Raw genomic sequence first — 21,272 nt, 5'->3', positions numbered from 1 at the left:
TAGAAATTAGTTTATAGAACTTTAAGATGATAGGTAAGGAACTTCAGTATTTTAACCCTTAATTACCTGAATGACTTGAAGAAAGAAATACAATAACTTGAACCATAGCTAATATAGTGTTCTATAAGTTCAAATATCGATATTCATTACCAATCATTTAAAAATACTAGCGAAAATAGTTATAATTATTGTTACTTTAGTTTTAGATCTACTTATCTGATCATTTATGTTTACAAAAGTGGACATACGTAAACTAGCAACAATAATGACATAATTCTAGAACTTTTCACAAACTGACCATCAGAAAACAAAAGATATCTCACATTCAAATAGGCCAATTCAGACTCACAGCTCATTCAACAAAAAAAATTGTATTATATTATGTTTCCAAGTAAAATGATACATTAATCTTTACATAAACAACTCAAGTAAAGCAACAATACAAGCATATAATACAGATAAAAAAATTATACAAATATCCTCATGGTGCATAAACAGGTCTAAACAATTGCCGACATCTTCGAATTAAAAAAACCAGAAAAGAACTTATCCAGATCTATTATATACAAAGAGGTAAAATTAATATACACAACCTTAATTATTCACCAAAAATAATATATCAAATTATATCTATATTTAAGATACAATATTCACACAAGCGACTTAAGTAAAATGATAATATAAGCTTGTACATCATAATTAATGATATAGATATATGTTAAGTAATCAGTCATCTAAAATATTAAGGTAATAGATGATTAACAGTTCGAAACAAAGATAGATGCCCGCATCTTAAATTTATGCGAACTAAACAAAAAATTATCTACAACAAATCAGGGCAATCACAAGTCTCAAGTCTCCACAAACTTTAAGATTCTTGCCCTCTTGGTTTTAGCTAAGCCTAAGCCGGCTATCAAAACTTCATATTTTGCTTCGTTTTTTGTTGTCGGGAATTTCAGCTTCAAAGCGTACTCGATGATGAACCCTTTGGGGCTTTGCAAGACTAAGCCTGCACCACTTGACTCTTTTATAGACGCTCCGTCAAGAACGGAACCCATCACTCTTTAAGAGTCAAGTGCTTACCTTTATTCTCTTTCTTTTCTTCTGGGGTTACTACATCTTGCAGTACCCTTTCAGAGTCAAGTCCTTACATTCATTCTCTTTCTTTTCTTCGGGGTTACTAAGTCTTACCCCTCGACTTCTTGGTCGTTAATGGTGCATACAACCACGAAGTTTGTTAATACCTCAACCTTAATGGTTGTTCGAGGCTTGTATTTAATATCAAATTCTCCCAACTCAATTTTCCACTTGACGAGCCTTCCACTGGCTTATGATCTGTGAAGGATATTCACCAAAGGTTGGTCTGTTAGAAATTTAATTTTATGTTCCTAGAAGTAGGGTTGCAACTTACTCAAGGCTGTTATTAGGGCAAGTGCAAACTTCTCAGTAGTGGAGTAATTCAACTCCGCTCTGTGGAGAACCTTACTCACAAAGTAGATATATTTTTGAACCTTCTATTCTTCCTTCACTAAGATGACACTCATTGCTTGCTCAGAAACCACAAGGTATAGGTACAGAATGTCCCCAGGACTTGGTTTAACCAACGATGAGGCTTGAGTCATCCATTTCTTCAGCTGTTCAAAGGCCTCTTGTTTTTAGGGGACCACTCGAAATTTGTTACCTTCTTCAGGGTTTTGAAAAAGGCAAGGCATTTTCTCCTGACTTGGAGATAAATCTTCCCAAGGCAGCAATTTTCCTCGTCAATTTTAAACGTCCCTTATTGAATATGGTGGGATCATATCGAGGATGCCCTTGCTCTTATCGTGGGTTTGCCTTTATTCCTCTCTTTGAGACCATGTGACCTAAAAAATTTCCAGATCCCACGCCAAAAATGCACTTGGCGGGGTTTAACCTCATTTTGTGTTGCCTCAGCACTTCAAATGCCTCTTCGGGATGATAAAATATAGACGTCCTTGATTAATAAGCTTTCGACTCGATGTCATTCATATAGACCTTCATAGTTTTTTCAATTAGATGGGCGAGTATCTTATTCACATGTCTTTGATTCGTGGCTCTTGCATTCTTTAGTCCAAAAACCATAACAAGATAGAAAAAGACACCAAAGTTAGTTACGAAAGATACCTTGTGGGTGTCTTCCTTATACATTTTAATCTGACTACCAATGAACCCATCCATGAAACTTAGGCTCTCGTTCCCAGCTGTGGCTTCGATCAGGGTTTAAATCCTTGGCAGGGGTAGCAGTCCTTCGGACATGCATCATTTAGATCAGTGAAGTCAATGTACATCCTCCACTTTCCATTGGCTTTATTGACCATCAAAGTGTTCGCCAACCATTCAGGGAATTGTAAGTCCTAATAAATCCAGCTTCTACAAGCTATTCTACTTCTTGATTTATGGATTCCATTCTATGAGGGGCATCTCGTTCCTAGACGTGGCTTCGATCAGGGTAGAAAATCCTTGGCAGGGGTAGCAGTCCTTCAGATATGCATTATTTAGATCAGTGAAGTTAATACACATCCTTCACTTTCCATTGGCTTTATGACCATCAAAGGGTTTGCCAACCATTTAGGGAATTGTAATTCCTTAATAAATCCAGCTTCTACGAGCTATTCTACTTCTTGATTTATGGCTTCCATTCTATGAGTGTCATAGGTTCTCTTCTTCTGTTTGATATCCTTACGAGTTAGATCTCTTCTTCTGAACTGACCTATTTAAATGTGAGATATCTTTTGTTTTCTGATGGTCAGTTTGTGAAAAGTTCTGGTATTGTGTTATTATGGTTGTTGGTTTACTTTTTTTTCATTTTTTATAAACACAAATGATCAAATATGTAGGGATAAAACTCTAACTAAAAATGATTGTAAGTAGTTTTGTTAGTATTTTAAAATGATTGGTAACGAATGTCATTATTTGAAACTATTGAACCCTAAATTAGCTATGGTTCAAGTTATTGTATTTCTTTCTTCAACTCGTTTAGGTAATTTAGAGTTTAAATACCGAAGTTCCTTACCTATCATCTTAAAGTGCCACAAACTAATTTTTAATTGTTGTTAACTTAGTTTACCCCTACTTATCTGAGTTGTAATTATAAATATTGACATAAATAAATGAGTAACGAGTACATACATGGATAACAATGACACTAAATCGGAACATTTCACGAACTGATCATCAAAAAGAAATAAATATGAAAATGTTACACACTTAGTAATAAATGGGAGTTTAATATTGGTAAGAGATTAGTCCGGACATAAATGTAACCCAATAAAGCTTCCTTATATTAATTCAATTTAACAATGTTCTCACATCTGATGCTGTTTTGAACTAATAAATAAGATCTTGTATAATTTTCTTTTCTTGTTATCTACTTTCTATTTTGTGGATATGGAGAATAAGGATGGTGAAGATCTTGGAACGATTTCCATTTTGAGCACTATTTCTATGGAGAATGAAGATGGTGGAGATTTTGGAACAACTGCCGTTGTGAGCACTGATTTTCTGGGGAATGAGGAGAGTGTTCCATTTGTTAAGCATTCTCCCTTGTGGAAAAGTATTTGTTCTAGTGAAGCATATATGAAGATGAAACGTAAGCCGCAATTCTATCCTTTGAAGGAACATGGAGAAGTACTTTGCGAGGGATCGATAATTGGTCTTATGGTAAATTTCATTAATCTTATGGAACATACTTCAAAACTGCAGTCCTTTGTGATATAACTTCCATTGAAACTCTCTTGAAAACTCCTAATATATTCAAACCTCATGGATTTGATGTTAATAAAGTTGAAGCAGCTCTAATCGAGCTAAAGTTGAAGAAGCAAAAACTCGAGGAACTACAAAAGACTAGAAGGAAAATTAAAAGCAAAATATCAAACATTGTCAAAGAAGAAAAACACAGTGATAAACATGTTGAGGATCTTCTTCAACAATGTTTGATATCTCACTTTCCACTTTCCTTGTAGTTTTTCTGCAGGTCCTCGAGTTTTTGCTTATTCAACTTTAGTTGGGTCAGAGCTGCTTCAACTTTATTAACATCAAACCCATGAGGTTTGAATATATCAAGAGTTTTCAAAATAGTTTCAATGGAAGTGATGTCACAAGAGGAATATAGTTTTAAAGCGCCTCCCATGAGATTAATGCAATTTACCACAAGACCAATTGTCAATCCCTCGCGAAGTACTTCTTCATGTTCCTTCAACGGATGAAAGTGCGGCTTATATTTCATCTTCTTATATGCTTTACTGGAACAGATACTTTTCCACAAGGGAGAATTCTTAACAAATAGAATACTCTCCTCGTTCTCCATAGAATGAGTGCTAATAATGGCAACGGTTCCAAGATCTCCACCATCTTCATTCTTCATAGAAATAGTGCTCACAATTAAACCCATTCCAAGATCTCTACCATCCTCATTTTCTATAAGTGCATAACAGAAAATAGATAACAAGAAAAGAAAATAATACAATATCTTATTTATTAGTTAAAAAAATCATTATATGTAAGAACATAATTAAATTGCATTAATATAAGGAAGCTTTATTGGGTTACATCTATGTCCTGACTATTCTCTTACCAATGTTAGACTCCCATTATTAGTCAGGACATAGATGGGACATAGACTCCCATCTATGTCCTGACTATTCTCTTAATATAACGAATCTTTATTGTGTTATCTTATCACATCGGCTACAAACTCGTCTAATGTGTTGGGTAGAATTCTACTTAAAGCCCAAATTGTAATATATGAGCATATGACCCGAATAATATGAATTTACTTGTAATCTAAATAAGTTCATTTTTTATATCTTTATGATTTTTTTTTAAAATAAAATATAACCAAAATTTTAATATATTAAATCACAATGAAATACGCCTTTCATCCCATAGATGATAAAAGATAAGATATGATACGTTCAAATAAATTTTTACCTTATTACAATGAATGTTTTATTCCAAATCAAATATAGCCAAATGTCCAATATCCAAAAAAATATTTAAGGTCTCAGTTGAATAAATCATTCAAAAAAATTTAAAATATCTATACAAATTTCATTTAATATTTATCTTTAAAGCAATAAATTCTTAATCTTCAAATAACTTTGGTAAAATTAGTTGTACATTGATATTTTAAAAGAAAAAAAGTTTCTTTTGAAATATGAAAAACCATTACAAGTTGTGAAGTGCATTTGAGTTATATTTTTACCTAATAAAAAAACACAACTAAATATATTATGAGTTATTACCAAAAACATCCAATAGTATAAGTATTTGTTATTCTAAACAATATTAGATATTAATAAAAATATATCCAGCTCTTATTTTTAAATTTAAACAAATAATATGTAACATAAAGCCCAAAACCCAAATTATCTTAAAGCCCAGATGGACCAAACCCTAACTAGCCCACCTAGTACAAATACCATAGCACTTTGAGTCATTTTCATCAAAACCCTATCTTGCCCCCTTGCACCACCTTGCTGTGTGCAAGAAAAATTAGATACAAATACATACATACATCTATATCTATATACAAAGGAATAACATCTATAATCCCTTCATTTCACTCCCCCTTTATCTATAAGAATCAAGTTACACGGAAATCTTGGTCATTTCACTCTATTCTGGTAATTTCTCAAGGTTTTATTCATTTTTTTGGTGTGTGTTTGTGGGTTGTGTTCTTTTTGTGATTTTATTACGAGGATATGTTTATTTTGCCTTGTATAAACACCATGTCCACACCTATATCATTTATTTTGTTCTTGTTGCTTTACTTGAGTTGCTTTGGTAAAGATTGTATATTTTAGCTTGGAATTGTAATTTGATATATTTTTTTATTGAATCAGTTATGTATATGACTTTCTATGTGGTAGATCCATAAATTCTCTTGTTTCATTTCAGTAATTTTAAAATATTGGCATTTATCTTTGTATATTTGTTTCCAACTGTTTGTCTTCTACCTTAATGTGTGCTTTAGAGGATCCGTCACCTAACATATATCTATATCATTTATTTTGTTGTTTTGTTGTACAAGTTTGTGTTTCTTTCAATCTGTTTCTCCTCTATTATAATATTTTTGAGGGACCGATTACTTAACATATATTTATACCATTTATTCAGTTTTACAAGCTTTTGCTGTCGTTTTACTTGAGTACTCATGTAAAGATTAAATCCTATAATTTATAAATATAATTTGATAACCATTTCTTTTGTTGAAATAAGGAGCCGTGTATATGTATTTTACCCTTTGTATGTGATAAATCTGAAATTTTCTTGTTTAGTTTGCATAAATTTAAGATGCAAGTATCTATCTTTGTTTCAACTTGTTTATCCTCTACTACCTTAATGTTTTAGATGACTGGTTACTTAATATATATCTATATCATTAATTATGGTGTACAAGCTTGTATTATCTTTTTACTTGAGTTGCTTGTGTGAAAATTGTATCTTAATTATAGATATAATTTGATATATTATTTTTGTTGAACTATTAAGGTTGTGTATATTAATCTTACCTCTCTCTATATGATAGATTTGGATAAGTTTTTTTCTGGTTTTTTTTATTAGGAGATGTGGGCAATTGTTTAGATCACTTTATGTACCATGAGGATATTTGTATCATTTATTAATCTATTTTATATGCTTGTATGTTGCTTTACTTGAGCTACATATGTAAATATTAATGTATCATTTTACTTGGAAATATAATATAATGTAATTTATTTTTTGCTGAATGAGGTGTGAATCTGAACTGACCTATTTAAATGTGAGATATCTTTTGTTTTCTGATGGTCAGTTTGTGAAAAGTTCTAGTATTGTGTTATTATGGTTGTTGTTTTACTTTTTTTTTTCATTTTTTGTAAACACAAATGATCAAATATAAAGGGATAAAACTGAAGTAAAAACGATTGTAACTAGTTTTGTTAGTATTTTAAAATGATTGGTAATGAATGTCGTTATTTGAAACTATTGAACCCTAAATTAGCTATGGTTCAAGTTATTGTATTTCTTTCTTCAACTCGTTTATGTAATTTAGAGTTTAAATATCGAAGTTCCTTACCTATCATCTTAAAGTGCCACAAACTAATTTTTAATTGTTGTTAACTTAGTTTACCCCTGCTTATCTGAGTTGTAATTATAAATATTGACATAAATAAATGAGTAACGAGTACATACATGGATAACAATGACACTAAATTGGAACATTTCACGAACTGATCATCAAAAAGAAATAAATATGAAAATGTTACACAATTAGTAATAAATGGGAGTTTAATATTGGTAAGAGATTAGTCGGCACATAAATGTAACCCAATAAAGCTTCCTTATATTAATTCAATTTAAGAATGTTCTCACATCTGATGCTGTTTTGAACTAATAAATAAGATCTTGTATAATTTTCTTTTCTTGTTATCTACTTTCTATTTTGTGGTTATGGAGAATAAGGATGGTGAAGATCTTGGAATGATTTCCATTTTGAGCCATGTTTTTATGGAGAATGAAGATGGTGGAGATTTTGGAACAACTGCCGTTGTGAGCACTGATTTTATGGGGAATGAGGAGAGTGTTCCATTTGTTAAGCATTCTCCCTTGTGGAAAAGTATTTGTTCTAGTGAAGCATATAGGAAGATGAAACGTAAGCCGTAATTCTATCCTTTGAAGGAACATGAAGAAGTACTTTGCGAGGGATCGACAATTGGTCTTATGATAAATTTCATTAATCTTGTGGAACATACTTTAAAACTGCAGTCGTTTGTGATATCACTTCCACTGAAACTCTCTTGAAAACACCTAATATATTCAAACCTCATGGGTTTGATGTTGATAAAGTTGAAGCAGCTCTAACCCAGCTAAAGTTGAAGAAGCAAAAACTCGAGGAACTGCAAAAGACTAGAAGGAAAATTAAAAGCAAGATATCAAACATTATCGAAGAAGAAAAACACGGTGATAAACATGTTGAGGATCTTCTTCAACAATGTTTGATATCTCACTTTCCACTTTCCTTGTAGTCTTTCTGCAGGTCTACGAGTGTTTGCTTCTTCAACTTTAGTTGGGTCAGAGCTGCTTTAACTTTATCAACATCAAACCCATGAGGTTTGAATATATTAAGAGTTTTCAAAATAGTTTCAATGGAAGTGATGTCATAAGAGGAATATAGTTTTGAAGCGCCTTCTATGAGATTAATGCAATTTACCACAAGACCAATTATCGATCCCTGGCGAAGTACTTCTTCCTGTTGCTTCAACGGATGAAAGTGCGGTATACATTTCATCTTTCTATATGCTTTACTAGAACATATACTTTTCCACAAGGGAGAATTCTTAACAAATAGAATACTCTCCTCGTTCTCCATAGAATCAGTGCTCACAATGGCAGCGGTTCTAAGATCTCCACCATCTTCATTCTTCATTGAAACAGTGCTCACAATGATAGCCATTCCAAGATCTCTACCATCCTCATTTTCTATAATTGCACAACAGAAAGTAGATAACAAGAAAAGAAAATTATACAAGATCTTATTTATTAGTTAAAAAAATCATCATATGTAAGACCATAGTTAAATTGCATTAATATAAGGAAGCTTTATTGGGTTACATCTATGTCCTGACTATTCTCTTACCAATGTTAGACTCCAAAATTGATAACTGAATGTGTACCTTTTTCATATTTCTTTCATTTTGATGATCAGTTCGTGAAATGTTCCGGTCTAGTGTCATTATTATCCATGCATGTACTCGTTACTCATTTATTTATGCCAATATTTTTAATTATAACTTAGATGAGTAGGGGTAAAACTAAATTAACAAAAATTAGAAATTAGTTTGTAGAACTTTAAGATGATAGGTAAGGAACTTCAGTATTTTAACCCTTAATTACCTGAATGACTTGAAGAAAGAAATACAATAACTTGAACCATAGCTAATATAGTGTTCAATTAGTTCAAATATCGACATTCATTACCAATCATTTAAAAATACTAGCGAAAATAGTTATAATTATTGTTACTTTAGTTTTAGATCTACTTATCTGATCATTTATGTTTACAAAAGTGGACATAAGTAAACTAGCAACAATAATGACACAATTCTAGAACTTTTCACAAACTGACCATCAGAAAATAACCTTTTTCCTATTTCTTTCATTTTGATGATCAGTTCGTGAAATGTTCCGGTCTAGTGTCATTATTATCCATGCATGTACTCGTTACTCGTTTATTTATGCCAATGTTTGTAATTATAACTCAGATGAGTAGGGGTAAAACTAAATTAACCAAAATTAGAAATTAGATTGTAGAACTTTAAGATGATAGGTAAGGAACTTCAGTATTTTAACCCTTAATTACCTGAATTACTTGAAGAAAGAAATACAATAACTTGAACTATAGCTAATATAGTGTTCAATAGGTTCAAATATCGACATCATTACCAATCATTTAAAAATACTAGCGAAAATAGTTATAATTATTGTTACTTTAGTTTTAGATCTACTTATCTGACCATTTGTGTTTACAAAAGTGGACATTGTAAACTAGCAACAATAATGACACAATTCCAGAACTTTTCATAAATTGACCATCAGAAAAGAAAAGATATCTCACATTCAAAGAGGTCAATTCAGACTCACAGCTCATTCAACAAAAAAATTATATTATATTATATTTTCAAGTAAAATGATACATTAATCTTTACATAAACAACTCAAGTAAAGAAGCAATACAGGCATATAAAATTGATCAAAAAATGATACAAAATCCTCATGGTGCATAAACAGGTCTAAACAATTGCCGACATCTTCAAATTAAAAAAACTAGAAAAGAACTTATCCAAATCTATTATATACAAAGAGGTAAAATTCATAAACACAACCTTAAATATTCAACAAAAATAATATATCAAATTATATCTATATTTAAGATACAATATTCACACAAGCAACTTAAGTAAAATGATAATATAAGTTTGTACATCATAATTAATGATATAGATATATGTTAAGTAATCAGTCATCTAAAATATTAAGGTAATAGAGGATAAACAGTTCGAAACAAAGATAGATGCCTGCATCTTAAATTTATGCGAACTAAAAAAAAATTCACTACAACAAATCAGGGCAATCACAAGTCTCAAGTCTCCACAAACTTTAAGATTCTTGGCCTTCTTGGTTCTGGCTAAGCCTAATCCGGCTATCAAAACTTCATATTTCGCTTCGTTGTTTGTTGTCGGGTATTCGAGCTTCAAAGCATACTCGATGATGAACCCTTTGGGGCTTTGGAAGACTAAGCCTGCACCACTTGACTCTTTTTTAGACGCACCGTCAAAGAAGGGAACCCAGCACTCTTTAAAAGTCAAGTCCTTACCTTTATTCTCTTTCTTTTCTTCTGGGGTTACTACATCTTGCAGTACTCTTTCAGAGTCAAGTCCTTACATTCATTCTCTTTCTTTTCTTCCGGGGTTACTAAGTCTTACCTCTCTACTTCTTGGTCGTTAATGGTGCATTCAACCACGAAGTTTGTTAATGCCTCAACCTTAATGGTTGTTCGAGGCTTCTACTTGATATCAAATTCTCCCAACTCAATTGTCCACTTGACGAGCCTTCCACTGGCTTATGATCTGTGAAGGATATTCACCAAAGGTTGGTCTGTTAGAAATTTGATTTTATGTTCCTGGAAGTAGGGTTGCAACTTACTCAAGGCTGTTATTAGGGCAAGTGCAAACTTTTCAGTAGTGGAGTAATTCAACTCCGCTCTGTGGAGAACCTTGCTCACAAAGTAGATATACTTTTGAACCTTCTATTCTTCCTTCACTAAGATGACACTCATTGCTTGCTCAGAAATCGCAAGGTATAGGTACAGAATGTCCCCAGGACTTGGTTTAACCAACGACGGGGCTTGAATCACGCATTTCTTCACCTATTCAAAGGCCTCTTATCTTTTAGGGGTCCACTCAAAATTTGTTACCTTCTTCAGGGTTTTGAAAAAGGCAATGCATTTTTCTCCTGACTGGGAGATAAATCTTCCCAAAGCAGCAATTTTCCTCGTCAATTTCAAATGTCCCTTATTGAGTTATGAAAAATACCTTGGGGTGTCTTCCTTGTGCATTTTAATCTGACTGTCAATGAAGCCATCCATAAAACTTAGCATCTCGTTCCTAACTGTAGCTTCGATCAGGGTTTAAATCCTTGGCAGGGCTACCAGTCCTTCGGACATGCATCGTTTAGATCAGTGAAGTCAATGCACATCCTCCACGTTCCATTGGCTTTATTGACCATCAAAGGGTTCGCCAACCATTCAGGAAATTTTAAGTCCTAATAAATCCAGCTTCTACAAGCTATTCTACTTCTTGATTTATGGATTCCATTCTATGAGGGGCATCTCGTTCCCATCTGTGGCTTCGATCAGGGTATAAATCCTTGGCAGGGGTAGCAGTCCTTCGGATATGCATTATTTAGATCAGTGAAGTTAATGCACATCTTTCACTTTCCATTGGCTTTATGACCATCAAAGGGTTTGACAACCATTCAGGGAATTTTAATTTCTTAATAAATCCAGCTTCTACGAGCTATTCTACTTCTTGATTTATGTCTTTCATTCGATGAGGGTCATAGGTTCTCTTCTTCTGCTTGATATCCTTACGAGTTGGATCGACATTCAACTTATGAGTTATAAGATTGGGGTCAATCCCATACATATTAACTGCTATCCAAAAAACACATCACCATTTTCTTTTCAAACCTTGGTCAGTCGGCCTTTTAGGGGCTTTTCCAAAGGTGCTCCGACATATGTGACCTTATCTGAGTCTAACGGGTCTGGGGAAATTGGGACCAAGTCCTCAGTTGGCTTCCCTCGACCCTCTTCATTCTCGCGGACATCCATGTCTTCAATGAGAAGGACATGCCCCCCGGTTCGATCGGGCCTAAGTGCTGCAATATAGCAACTTCGGGCCATTTCCTGATATCCTCTTTCTTAGGAATTACCTATTTCTGGTGGAAAACTTGAGTACCATGTAATAGGTTAAGGGCACCACCTTAAACACATGATTTTTTGTCCTTCCAAGGATTGTGTTATAGGTAGAGGATGCCTTGACAACCGGAAAGTTCAACATTCTTTCTTATCTCTTCTCTAATTGTCATGGGAATTTGTATTGTTTCTTCAACCTTGCACTCCACCCGGTTGAATCCGTAGATGGGTGCATTTCAAAGGGTCTGTTGGGAGTCATTTTACCCCATTCTTAGAAATGTGTCATGAAACAGAATGTCTACGGAAGCTCTATTATCTCGAAGGACTCGCTTGACAGGAAATTTTTTAATTATCAGGGTGATAAGTAGAGGATTATCATGGGGAAACTTCAGATCATCAAGGTCGGGATCACCGAACTCAAGTGTCATTTTAGTCTTGGAACTCTTAGGTGTGTCTCCATATATGATCGTCACCTCCGTGACATAGTCCTTTAGAGAGTTCTTTATTGTCCCAGCAGCTGTTGGCCCTCTGATGATCATGTCAATCACTAGCCCTCGAGGTGGTAGTCTCGACTTTTTTGTAGCTTGGGGATTTTTGATGTATTTTGATTATTCTCCTATAGCAGATTCTGCGCTGCACCTTTGGAACCAATGTAGCAAATGATTGGCCCATCATATCAAACGGACCACAACGTAATGACTAGGACTCATGTCGGAGGACCATGGATTATAATCTTGATCATTATCCCCACGATCATTATCTTTTCTTTGGCCTCCGCCATTTTCACCCTTGGCGAATCTGCCATATTTTCCCCCTCAAATTAGATACTTGATTTTTCCTTGAGTTGTATATAGTCACATGTGTCATGATTGACAACTTTGTGGAACTTATAATATTGGCTCTTATCTTTCCTTTCGGGGTCTCCCCTTAGTGGCTTTGGCCATCTGAAGTCCTTATCCTTCTCTATCTCTATCAAAATTTGTATCCTTTGAGCATTTAATCTTGCATAATTTGTGAATCTTAGTCCTTGATTAATCTTGGAAGTAGAGTCGGAGTTCTTGTCAGTTCAAGGATATTTATCAATACTAAGTGTCCCGTTGAGCCGATAATGTCGACCAATAATTAGTTTTGATTTCCACAAGCTTGTTAAGCCCATAGTACTATAAGCCCATTATAAAGTCCATTGATAGTGAGTAATATTGTTGAACCATCTTACGAACCAGAAGTTTATTGCCAAGTATGCTCATTAACTACTTTAGACCGACCACGGATTTATCTCGAGTTCCGAAAGCCCGTTAGATTCATAATAGAAATGAATAATTTTTCGTGAATTCAGTATTTTTATAATAGTTCAGAATTGTGTTATCTTATCACATCGGCTACAAACTCGTCTAATATGGTGGGTAGAATTCTACTTAAAGACCAAATCGTAATATATGAGCATACGACCCGAATAATATGAATTTACTTGTAATCTAAATAAGTTCGTTATTTATATCTTTATGATTTTTTTTAAATAAAATATAACCAAAAATTTAATATATTAAATCACAATGAAATACGCCTTTCATCGCATAGATGATAAAAGATAAGATATTATACGTTCAAATGAATTTCTAACTTATTACAATGAATGTTTTATTCCAAATCAAATATAGCCAAATGTCCAATATCCAAAAAAATCTTTAAGGTCTCAGTTGAATAAATCATTCAAGAAAATTTAAAACATCTATACAAATTTCATTTAATATTTATCTTTAAAGCAATAAATTCTTAATATTCAAATAACTTTGGTAAAATTAGCTGTAAATTGATATTTTAAAAGAAAATAAAGTGTCTTTTGAAATATGAAAAACCATTACAAGGTGTGAATTGTATTTGAGTTATATTTTTACCTAATAAAAAAATACAACTAAATATATTATGAGTTATCACAAAAAACATTCAATAGTTTAAGTATTTGTGACTCTAAACAATATTAGATATTAATAAAAATATATCGAGGCTCTTATTTTTAAATTTGAACAAATGATATGTAATATAAAGCCCAAAACCCAAATTATCTTAAAGCCCAGATGGACCAAACCCTAACTAGCCCACCTAGTACAAATACCAGTAGCACTTTCACTCATTTTCATCAAAACCCTATCTTGTCGCCCTTGCACCACCTTGTTGTGTGCGAGAAACATTAGATACAAATACATACATACATCTATATCTATATACAAAGGAATAAACACCTATAATCCCTTCATTTGACTCCCCCTTTATCCATAAGAATCAAGTTGCATGGAAATCTTGGTCATTTCACTCCATTCTTGTAATTTCTCAAGGTTTTATTCATTTTTTGGTGTGTGTTTGTGGGTTGTGTTCTTTTTGTGATTTTATTAGGGGGATATGTTTATTTTGCCTTGTATAAACACCATGTCGAGATCTATATCATTTATTTTGTTCTTGTTGCTTTACTTGAGTTGCTTCTGTAAAGACTGTATATTTTAGCTTGGAAGTGTAATTTGATATATTTTTTTATTGAATCAGTTATGTGTATAAATTTACAGCTTTCTATGTGGTAGATCCGTAAATTCTCTTATTTCATTTTGAGTAATTTTAAAATATTGGCATTTATCTTTGTATCTTTGTTTCCAACTGTTTATCTTCTACTACCTTAATGTGTGCTTTAGAGGATCGGTCACGTAACATATATCTATATCATTTATTTTGTTGTACAAGTTTCTGTTTCTTTGGACTTGTTTCTCCTTTATTATAATATTTTTGAGGGACCGATTACTTAACATATATTTATATCATTTATTCATTTTTACAAGCTTTTGTTGTCGTTTTACTTGAGTACTCATGTAAAGATTAAATCCTATAATTTATAAATATAATTTGATAAACATTTCTGTTGTTAAAATAAGGAGCCGTGTATATGTATTTTACCCCTTTGTATGTGATAAATCTGAAATTTTCTTGTTTAGTTTCCATAAATTTAAGATGCAAGAATCTATCTTTATTTCAACTTGTTTATCCTTTACTATCTTAATGTTTTAGATGACTGGTTTTTTTAATTAGGAGATGTGGGCAATTGTTTAGATCACTTTATGTACCATGAGCACTCATTGGCATCAAATAATTGGGATCATCCCTGGAAGCTCATGAACAAACACAGTCCTAAGTTTGAGCCTTTCATATGAGAATGTGAGAAAAGATTAAGAGAATCACAGAAAATAAGAGAGGCAGTATCCTTCTTGGAAAAAGGAAGGAGAGGTAGATGAATGTCTAGATTTAGCAATCCTTATGAGGTTACTCTGACTCTTAAAAGTCATGAGGATAGTGCAGTGAAAAGTAGTGAGACTACTTATTCAAAAGAACAGAGAGCTTAGGTATTTCCTATTCTATTCTACTTGATAAACTCATCACTACAGACTTCACTAAAGCTTGAAGCTGTTGATAGTGTTCTAAATAAACATTGACAAAAGCTTGAACAATGTGCATCGAGCTGGATCTTTCTTCCTGAAGATAATATCAAAAATAGGGAGAATATATCTAAATGCCAAAACAGCTAATGGATATTGCCAGATAATAATATTCTTTTCTTGATAGGGGGAGAGGAAGAATAAATCTAAATGCAACTCACAAAAGAAGATCAGATGGGAAAATTGGGTTCTGCATTTAGATAAAGTTTTAACATCATCAACCAGAACTTGTGCATAATTTCATAATGTTCAAGTTGAGGGAGATTGTAATATATAAAAGATGATGTCAAAGATTACTGGAGCTAAAAATGTCATTAGCATCTATGATCTGAGTGGAAGATTAATGAATAGTTATTTTCAGTAATCATTTAAGCTTGGGGCCAACCCTAAGTTAGTTGTTTTGTTATCTAAATTTATATTCTATACTTGTAACACTTAAAGTCTGTAAAAATGCAAAGGAGCAAACTGGGGTTTTTTTCCTAACACAGTATCAAGCCTAAGGATTCTATCTGGACGAAGATCATATATCCGTATATATTACTTGTAATCGAAATAAGCCCATGATATTCTTATAAATATTTTAAAAAACTTCAAACTAAATATAATAAAAATTCAAAATATTAAATCATCACGAAAGACACACTTTTTCGTATTTCTTTCCTTTTGATGATCAGTTCGTGAAATGTTCCGGTCTAGTGTCATTATTATCCATGCATGTACTCGTTACTTGTTTATTTATGCCAATATTTTCAATTATCACTCAGATGAGTAGGGGTAAAACTAAATTAACAAAAATTAGAAATTAGTTTGTAGAACTTTAAGATGATAGGTAAGGAACTTCAGAATTTTAACCCTAAATTACCTGAATGACTTGAAGAAAGAAATACAATAACTTGAACCTTAGCTAATATAGTGTTCAATAGGTTCAAATATCGATATTCATTACCAATTTTTAAAAATACTAGCGAAAATAGTTATAATTATTATTACTTTAGTTTTAGATCTCCTTATCTGATCATTTGTGTTTACAAAAGTGGACATAGGTAGACTAGCAACAATAATGACACAATTCTAGAACTTTTCACAAACTGACCATTAGAAAACAAAAGATTTCTCACATTCAAAGAGGTCAATTCAGACTCACAGCTCATTCAACAAAAAAATTATATTATATTATGTTTCCAAGTAAAATGATACATTAATCTTTACATAAATAACTCAAGTAAAGCAACAATATAAGCATATAATACAGATCAAAATATGATATAAATATCCTCATTGTGCATAAACAGGTCTAAACAATTGCCGACATCTTCGAATTAAAAAACCAGAAAAGAACTTATCCAGATCTATTATATACAAAGAGGTAAAATTCATAGACACAACCTTAATTATTCAACAAAAATAATATATCAAATTATATCTATATTTAAGATACAATATTCAAACAAGCAACTTAAGTAAAATGATAATATAAGCATGTACATCATAATTAATGATATAGATATATGTTAAGTAATCAGTCATCTAAAATATTAAGGTAATAGAGGATAAACAGTTCGAAACAAAGATAGATGCCCGCATCTTAAATTTATGCGAACTAAATAAAAAATTCACTATAACAAATCAGGGCAATCACAAGTCTCAAGTCTCCACAAACTTTAAGATTCTTTCCCTCTTGGTTCTAGCTAAGCCTAAGTCGGCTATCAAAACTTCATATTTCGCTTCGTTGTTTGTTGCCGGGAATTCCAGCTTCAAAGCGTACTCGATGATGAACTCTTTGGGGCTTTGCAAGACTAAGCCTGCACCACTTGACTCTTTTTTGGACGCTCCGTCAAATAAGGGAACCCAGCACTCTTTAAAAGTCAAGTCCTTACCTTTATTCTCTTTCTTTTCTTCTGGGCTTACTACATCTTGCAGTACTCTTTCAGAGTCAAGTCCTTACATTCATTCTCTTTATTTTCTTCCGGGGTTACTAAGTCTTACCCCCCGACTTCTTGGTTATTAGTGGTACATACAACCACAAAGTTTGTTAATGCCTCAACCTTAATGGTTGTTCGAGGCTTGTATTTAATATCAAATTCTCCCAACTCAATTGTCCACTTGACGAGCCTTCCACTGGCTTATGATCTGCGAAGGATATTCACCAAAGGTTGGTCTGTTAGAAATTTGAATTTATGTTCCTAGAAGTAGGGTTGCAACTTACTCAAGGCTGTTATTAGGGCAAGTGCAAACTTCTCAGTAATGGAGTAATTCAACTCCACTCTGCGGAGAACCTTACTCACAAAGTAGATATATTCTTGAACCTTCTATTCTTCCTTCACTAAGACGACACTCATTGCTTGCTCAAAAACCGCAAGGTATAGGTACAGAATGTCCCCGGGACTTGGTTTAACCAACGACGGGGCTTGAGTCATGCATTTCTTCAGCTGTTCAAAGGCCTCTTGTCTTTCAGGGGTCCACTCAAAATTCGTTACCTTCTTCAGGGTTTTGAAAAAGTGAAGGCATTTTTCTCCTGACTTGGAGATAAATCTTCCCAAAGCAGCAATTTTCGTCGTAAATTTTGAACGTCCCTTATTGAGTATGGTGGGATCATATCTAGGATGCCCTTTCTCTTATCTTGGGTTTGCCTTTATTCCTCTCTTTGACACCATGTGACCTAAAAAATTTCCATACCCCACGCCAAAAATGCATTTGGCGGGGTTTAGCATCATTTTGTGCTGCCTCAGCACTTCAAATGCCTCTCCGAGATGATAAAATATAGCCGGCCTTGGTTAATAAGCTTTTGACTACATGTCATTCACATAGACCTCCATAGTCTTTTCAATTAGATGGGTGAGTATCTTATTCACCTGTCTTTGATTCATGGCTCTTGCATTCTTTAGTCCAAAAACCATAACAAGATAGCAAAAGACACCAAAGTTAGTTACGAAAAATACCTTGTGGGTGTCTTCCTTGTGCATTTTAATCCGACTATAGCCATTGAAGCCATCCATGAAACTTAGCATCTTGTTCCTAGCTGTGGCTTCGATCAGGGTATAAATCCTTGGCAGGGGTAGCAGTCCTTCGGACATGCATCATTTAGATCAGTAAAGTCAATGCACATCATCCACTTTCAATTGGCTTTATTGACCATCAAAGGGTTCGCCAACCATTCAGGGAATTATAATTCCTTAACAAATCCAGCTTCTACATGCTATTCTACTTCTTGATTTATGGCTTCCATTCTATGAGGGTCATAGGTTCTCTTCTTCTGCTTGATATCCTTACGAGTTGGATCGACATTCAACTTATGAGTTATAAGATTGGGGTCAATCCCATATATGTTAGCTGTTATCCAAGAAAACACATCACCCTTTTCTTTTCAAACCTTGGTCATTCGGCCTTTCAAGGGATTTTCCAAAGGTGCTCCGATGTATGTGACCTTTTCCGGGTCTAACGGGTCTGGAAAAATTGGGACGAAGTCCTCAGCTGGCTTCCCTCGACCCTCTTCATTCTCGCGGACATCCATGTCTTCAATGGGAAGGACATGCCCCCGGTTCCATTGGGCCTAAGTGCTGCAATATAGCAACTTCGGGCCATTTCCTGATATCCTCTTTTTTAGGAATTACCTATTTCTGGTGGAAAACTTGAGTACCATGTAATAGGTTAAAGGCACCACCTTAAACACATGAATTTATGTCCTTTCAAGGATTGTGTTATAGGTAGAGGATGCCTTGACAACCGGAAAGTTCAACACTCTTTCTTATCTCATCTCTAATTGTCATGGGAAGTTGTATTGTTCCTTCGACCTTGCATTCCACCCGGTTGAATTCGTAGATGGGTGAGTCCGAAAGGGTCTGTTGGTAGTCATTCTACCCCATTCTTAGAAATGTGTCATGAAACAGAATGTCTACGGAAGCTCTATTATCTAGAAGGACTCGCTTGACAGGAAAATTTTTAATTATCGGGGTGATAACTAGAGGATCATCTTGGGGAAACTTCAGATCATCAAGGTCGGGATCACCGAACTCAAGCGACAGTTCAGTCTTGGAACGCTTAGGTGCATCTCCATCTATGATCATCACCTCCTTGACATAGTCTTTTAGAGAGTTCTTTGTTGTCCCAGCAGTTGTTGGCCCTCCGATGATTATGTCAGTCACTAGCCCTCGGGGTGGTAGTCCCGACTTTTTTGTAGCTTGGGGATTTTTGATTTTTTTTATTATTCTCCTATAGCAGATTCCACGTTGCACCTTTGGTACCATTGAAGCAAATGATTGGCCCATCATATCAAATGGACCGCAACGCAATGACTAGGACTCGTGTCGAATCATTATCCCCACGATCATTATATTTTCTTTGGCCTCCGCCATTTTCACCCTTGGCGAATCTGCCATATTTTCCTCCTCATATTAGATACTCGATTTCGTCCTTGAGTTGTATGTAGTCGCGGGTGTCATGATTGACATCTTTGTGGAATCTAAAATATTGGCTCTTATCTTTCCTTTCGGGGTCTCCCCTTAGTGGCTTTGGCCATCTGAAGTCCTTATCCTTATCTATATCTATCAAAATTTGTATCCTTCGAGCATTTAATCTTGCATAATTTATGTACCTTAGTCCTTGATTAATCTTGGTAGTAGAGTCGAAGTTCTTTCCAGTTCAAGGATATTTGTCCTTGTCATTATACTCTTGCTCCATTTTTTACTTCTTGTTGCCCGAGTTCTTGTTAGTCATCACAATCATTTCACGCTTTCCCTAGCCTTGATATCCCTTTAGGCTCTCTCTTGGAGTTGTAGCTTCCTTTTAAGTGCATGCTTGTCCAAGGACATCTGGAAGAGCTCATTATTAGTTGCTTGTTACTGGGCTATCATAGCTACTGTATCACCTAGATATGGGAGCTTCAAGCCTCCTTCGTGAATCGGCTTAGATATTTCCCTAAGGATTACTTCGCCCCTTTATCGAGATTCATGAGAGACGTCGAGCTTTTCTCGTGCACTTTCCCTCTAATATGTTGCTTGAGGAAATCTTGACTGAGATCTTTGAAGGATCCAATCGAGCTTGGAAGTAGACGGCTTTACAACCTTTGTGCCATGCCCCCTAAAGATTGGGCAAACTCCATGCACTTGAGAGCATCGTACACCATTGAAAAACCGTGTATGTAAAAACGTCCTAACATGGTTGGTCGGATCACCTGTTCCATTATACGCCTTGATATTACGCTTCTCAAACATCTTTGAGATATGAGCACTCATTGGCATCAAATAATTGGGATCATCCCTGGGAGGTTCTATTTTCCTCCTTCATAAAATATCGCTTAAATTAACTATTAGGTAATCGACCCTTGGGGCTTCAAGCCTATAAATCCTTAAAAGTTGTTGATTCAATTGCTCTTTTTTAATATTTTTTAAACACGATCTTCGTGAACTAATATCCGTTTGTCATCATTCAAAGATTTCAGTCTTTGTGGTCTCTTGAGGCTTAGGACATCCTCCTCCTTAGAGTGATGTCTTCATCAGTTGTTCGTTCCTTCTATTTACGTACAGTCTGGACTTCTCTCTTTTCATATGCAGAGGTTCCAAGTCTCATATATAGATATATTCACATCTTTATAGTGGAGAACTCACATTCCACTTCCGGGATCCCGTCCTTCAAATTCTTGTTCCTGGAGGGCTCGACCCTTGAACAGAAGTGTGCATGGTCTACTTTCCAATAATGGTAGTTAAGAGATTACGTTCTTCATTGAAACTGACAACTTGAGTCATGAATCATGATCGCTTCGCGATCCCAAATCTTTTTGGAGTTCCGAATGTGCGTTTTACGAGAACAAATCCTCTCCTCTATGGTTT

This window comes from Apium graveolens, chromosome 5 (genome assembly GCF_009905375.1).
Source record: "Apium graveolens cultivar Ventura chromosome 5, ASM990537v1, whole genome shotgun sequence".
Taxonomy (NCBI): Eukaryota; Viridiplantae; Streptophyta; class Magnoliopsida; order Apiales; family Apiaceae; genus Apium; species Apium graveolens.
This window is presented reverse-complemented; position numbering follows the sequence as displayed.